This window comes from Lactuca serriola, chromosome 4 (genome assembly GCF_051521515.1).
Source record: "Lactuca serriola cultivar US96UC23 chromosome 4, Lser_US96UC23_V15, whole genome shotgun sequence".
Classification (NCBI taxonomy): domain Eukaryota; kingdom Viridiplantae; phylum Streptophyta; class Magnoliopsida; order Asterales; family Asteraceae; genus Lactuca; species Lactuca serriola.
The window spans coordinates 288548142-288554068 of NC_136411.1; positions in this window are offsets into that span (position 1 = coordinate 288548142).

The window sequence follows — 5927 nt, forward strand, 5'->3', positions numbered from 1 at the left end:
TCCTCAAAACATGACTCTTTCTCTGGTGTGTACAATCGAGCCGGTGTCGTCCCGTGATCCTGAGAGAAACCTGAAACACATAACACAAAACACTGTAAGCACGAAGCTTAGTGAGCTCCCCAAAATACCACACATAACACATATTAGCCACTCGAGGCTATAACTCTGTGGGTCCGTGGACCCTACTCTGTGAACCTTCCAGTTCTAACTCTGTGAACCCTCCGGTTCTAACTCTGGGAACCTTCCGGTTCTAACTCTGTAAACATGCACAACATAAATCACATAGAAATAATGCAGTACAACACATAACATACATAGCATACAAATACTCTGTCACATAACTCTGGTTACCTACTCAAGGTAAAGTATAGTGAGAAGACTCACCTGGCAAACAGGAAGCAGATATCCTCACGCTTGCATCTCGAACTCGCCACCATCTATCACATAAGGCAAATGCTCTCTTGAACATAACTCTCGAGACTAGACTCAATCCTCTATTGGCACCCTCTTAAGGGTAAAAGACCATTTTTACCTCCTTCTTGGCCCAAAAGGCCACATTGCTGACCAAACCCTAAAAGTCAATAAAAGTTAACGGTCAAACTTTGACCCAACTCGCCGAGTGCACTCCGGTGACTCGGCGAGTACACTCATGTCCACTAACTCTTTGTCGCGCTGGGTACGTCGAGTCCCTCCCTATGCTCAACGAGTCATACCAGACAGGAATCGCGGGGCCACCCCGACTCAACTCGCCGAGTCTCAAGAACAACTCAGCGAGTACCGCCTTGAACTCCAGTCCTCTAACCCCCTCCTGACTCACTGAGTCATCCCCCAACTCGGCAAGTCTATTCACTAAGCAATTTACGTGAAACTCTAACCCTACTCGTCGAGTCTAAAGAACAACTCGGCGAGTTCATGCCATGCACAAAATCTACTGACCTCCTGAGGTCAGATCTGTTTCCCCAAACCATAGATCTGGCCTCCCCAAGCATGAATGTCACGTAAAGTTCGAAACTTGATGCTTGTATAACCACAACAAGGCATCAAAAGGAGATTTAGTCCCAAAAATGGCAACCTAAGGCCAATAACCCCAAACTGGTCCATAAAGCTCCAAGGGTCATGGTCTCTGGACCTCTTTGAGTCCAGATCCAAAGCATAAACTCGAAGAGGGACCATTTGCTTCACATAATCACTCTCCAAAGGGGTTAGAAAACCCTAAATCTAATGATCAACACCAAAACTAAAGGAGGTTCGAACCATTACCTCAAAATGATGTCTATGAACTCTAGAACTGCTTGAATCGCACCTCCTCTTTGCTCTTGTCACCTTCTTCTTGCTAAACCAAGGGTTCAAGGATCAAAAGCGACTTCTTCTCCCTCACAATGATTTGGCTCACTTAGGGTTCTCTCAAGGGACTGGTAGCCGCAATGGGAGGCTATAAGTGCCCTTAAATAGGCTCCAAACCCGGGGGATTAGGGTTTTTTTAAACGGCGTGGACTCGTCGAGTCTTGACGTGAACCCGGATGAACATCCGCGACCCTACTCGGCGAGTCTTGGCTCCAACTCGCCGAGTTCCTCCTCAAACTCCAAAATAATTAAATAAAATAATATACTTGGGAAACCAAGATGTTACAATTCCCCCCCACTAGAATCAGACTTCGCCCTCAAAGTCTCACTCTGGAAACAACTCCGGATGCTGCTCACGCATCTCGCGCTCCGGCTCCCAAGTAAGCTCTAACCCCTTCTGGTGTTGTCACTGGACCTGCACCAAAGGCACCTTTTTGTTCCTCAGAACCTTGATCTTTCGATCCGAATAGCCACCAGTCTCTCAACGTAGTTCAGGCCCACATCCACCTGAATATCCTCTAATGGCACTACGGCTGACTCATCGGCTATACACTTTCGCAGTTGCGACACATGGAAAGTGTCATGGATCTGACCTAGCTCTGCAGGTAGCTCCAACCAGTAGGCTACCCTGCCTACCCTCACGATCACCCGAAAAAGACCGATATATCGGGGCCCCAACTTGCCCCTCTTCCTGAATCGGATCACTCTTTTCCAAGGAGAGACCTTCGGGGGTACAAAGTCACCGACCAAAAATTCGAGCTCGGACCGGCGCCTGTCCACATAACTCTTCTGGCCACTCTGAGCGATCAACAACCTCTGCCTAACCTGCTGTATCTGCTCTGACGTCTGAAGCACGATCTTTGTACTTCCCATCACACGTTGCCCTACCTCTCCCCAGCAAATGGGGTCCGATACTTCCTTCCCTACAACAGCTCAAAGGGTGGCATACAAATGCACTAATGATGGCTGTTGTTGTAGGAAAACTCTGCCAAGGGCAAATACGGGCCACAATTTCCCCCCGAAATCTAATACACAAGCCCGAAGCATATCCTCGAGCGTCTGAATCGTTCGCTCGCTCTGAAGTGTCCACAGACATCACCATGGTAAACTCTAGCTCATTTCTCATATTCATCTCCGATACCGAGCACCAGGTCAGCTTTTGGCCCCACAGCTGAACCCCCAAAGGTCACACATAACATGATCCAAAATATCTCACTAACTTCCTTCCCGTGACCACTATCACGGCCCAGTGACATGCAAGTCACGAAATTCCCTTTTCTTAAAAAAAACAATCCAATCGAAGATCGACTCGGCTCTAACCTCTGGCGTCTGCTGCGCATATTCTCCCGCGCGCCTCGCTAACCCTCCTGACAGAGACGGAGACCCCAGTCTCGCCTCGGTTTAACCACTAGGCTCCATAAACTCAACACTAGGGCTACTCAAGCCTAAAACTCTTCTGCATCATGCACTTATCGGAGAACACTCCCTCATCACACTCTCTTGCCGTCTAGTGGGTACTATGGCTTCCCGCAACATTACGACAGCCTCTGACTAGTGAGTACTATGGCTCCCTGTAGTACCACGACTCCCTCCCTCTGACTTGTGAGTACTACAGCTCCCCGTAGCATCACAACACCCTCTGACTGGTGAATACTACGGCTCCCCGTAGTATCACGACTCTCTCTCTGGCTTGTGAGTACTACGGCTCCCCGTAGCATCACAACACCCTCTGACTGGTGAATACTACGACTCCCCGTAGCTTCACCCTATACTCTCATTCTCATTACAACGCCACACTATGTTCACTAACTCATGCACCGAAGACTATCATAGATAGTTACACACACACTTGCCCCGATATGCATTACAGACTCTGGCGGCAACCGCCATAACACAGAACCTACCTCTGCGGAGATCCACTTCCTTAAATAATCCCTCTTGATGACAATACACGAAGGGCTCCCACTGGAACCATAGATAAATGATACATCACTAGTCATCTTAAACCCAAGACTCTAAATAACTCCGAAATCGGGACGCTATACGCGGAAACCACGGAACACCATAACAGAGCATCACAATGTCCTGCCTCTACCACTGATTCCCTTACTCCCAACACCATACACATACAACAATACATTTCCTCTAAATCCCATAATAATTTCCTATTTCACTCAATGCGCAACTTCAGCGCATCCAAACACTCAATTGGAATACAAGGAAGGCGCTAACTCTTCAGAACACATTGATGATCCTCCGAAACCCTTTCCACTACTGCTCAAAATCCAAGCAAAAATACACATCCCAGCCCGTACTCGACAATCTTCTACCCATATTTCAACCCAGAAGTTCTCAACTGCCCATACCATCATTACGATTCTTCCACTTGAAACGACTCTGACCACCATCAGATTCCTGACCATTGACCACCCGCCGTGGAGACACCCATCCTTCTCTCAAACATATACCACATGCATTATCTCGCCCTGCACCTTTCCTTGATCACCAATGACCCTGATCTCATGAATTCAAGCCGCAGGTTTCTAAATCCAACCCCTAACCGCTCTTGCACAAATCTCTGGTTCTCTCAATAAACCACCCGGTTCTCCCCCACTTAGGGTTCGAACCATCACTATCTGACACATCAACAATCTCACAAACTATTTTCACCAGCAATAACGCACCTGCCCCTGGAAAGTGCTACGCAACGCCCGATCATCCCCTTTAAGGATATCAATCAATCTTATATACTTTGAACCTCAGATGAAATCCTCAAGAACTTCTCGTCACGATTGCCTCTAGTCATTCCAAGTCTCGTACCAATCCAGTACCAAACAACTCAACTGTCCAATAACATCACTGACTCATAGACTGGACCACGAAATCATCATACTCCCCCACCTCGACTCATCAACCAACATTCCAACACATGGATTATCCCAAGAATAGGGACCCACTCCCATATTCAATACCTAACATAGATAGAAAAACCACTACACTGATAAACTCGACTGGACTCCCCACTGATAACTCTACAATACACCCTACTATACTCAAATAGGTGTAATGTGGTCCTCGACTATCTCAGTCCCAACTGACTAACTGGTCATGGTAAATAACTGCCTCGCGGCACACATGCTACCTGATACTCTGATGGAAAATCATCATCAATGACAACCTGCATGGTTTACCCCCAAAACCAAAACTTAAACATCATGCCTCTCATGTTTCGCACACGAACATAAATAGCACCACCCAGGTCATAGAAGGTGACATCTCCTCTATCGACTGATTGCTCAACTCAGACCGAAATTCTCCCCTCCCTCTGAGTCCTTACCAAAATACTCTGAAAGGCTCTTGACCTCCCTCTCAAGGGACGCCTCTTCGAACTCAATCATGGTCCACTGGGCTAATACCCATAGCGTCCAATCTCTACCTCATCAATCATGACCGGATCACCGGAGAACTACAAGCATCATTCATTACGAACCATGGTACTTATCCCATGACATCTCTTCTCAATATGCTCCGGTGTATGGTACCCGAATCATAGCATCACTCCTCCATCCAATCCGATGTATGGTACTCGAACCATAACTTCACTCCTCGATCCGCTCCGATGTATGGTACTCGAACCATAACTTCACTCCTCGATCCGCTCCGATGTATGGTACTCGAACCATAACATCACTCCTCAATCTGCTCCGATGTATGGTACTCGAACCATAACATCACTCCTCAATCCGCTCCGATGTATGGTACTCGAACCATAACATCACTCCTCAATCCGCTCCGATGTATGGTACTCGAACCATAACATCACTCCTCAATCCGCTTTGATGTATGGTACTCAAACCATAACATCACTCCTCAATCTGCTCCTTAGAACCTTCAAAATACTCCCTATATCAAGTATGGGTCCTCTGCTTTCAGTAGTATGGGCCCATACTACCTGCCACATCTACCCATACTTTCCACACGGACTATCCCGGAGCTTCTAAGTAACTGCTCGACCTTCTCGTTCACTAATTCCGTCGCGCGTGCTCGCTCTCCAGCGAAATTCTCTACTCTGCCAGCGCACTCATCTGGCTAAGGTTACTCCCTAGGCTCTTCCTAGATTCCCACACTTCTCTGCCATCAACTACTGAAGAGCTCCTAATGATGCCAGCCATCTACCTCCTGAATATCATCATATTCGCTTGGTAGCTGACTCCCATCATCGAGAGTTCCACAAAGCACGAAGCAAGCAACATTCGAGCATCGAAGAATACATAGGACTCACTCTGGGTGATAACTCCGCTTGCTCTGCTCATCCTTGAAAGTACCACCGAACTCTGTAACTCTTCCCCTCGCGGGTTCTAACTATTCTTTCGCTAAGTACCACGGTACTCATCTAGGTATCTCCACTAGATTACTCCTCTACTCAAATCCCCTAAAGGATTCCAACTAAATATTCCCACTCATCACATACTCAAGAGCACATCGCATATAACAGCAATTCCTAGGCTAAGGCATCACAAATCAGGCCACTCTAGTCCTAAGATATGAAATACCTAGCCTGTCTCTAGCATGCAATAATATCT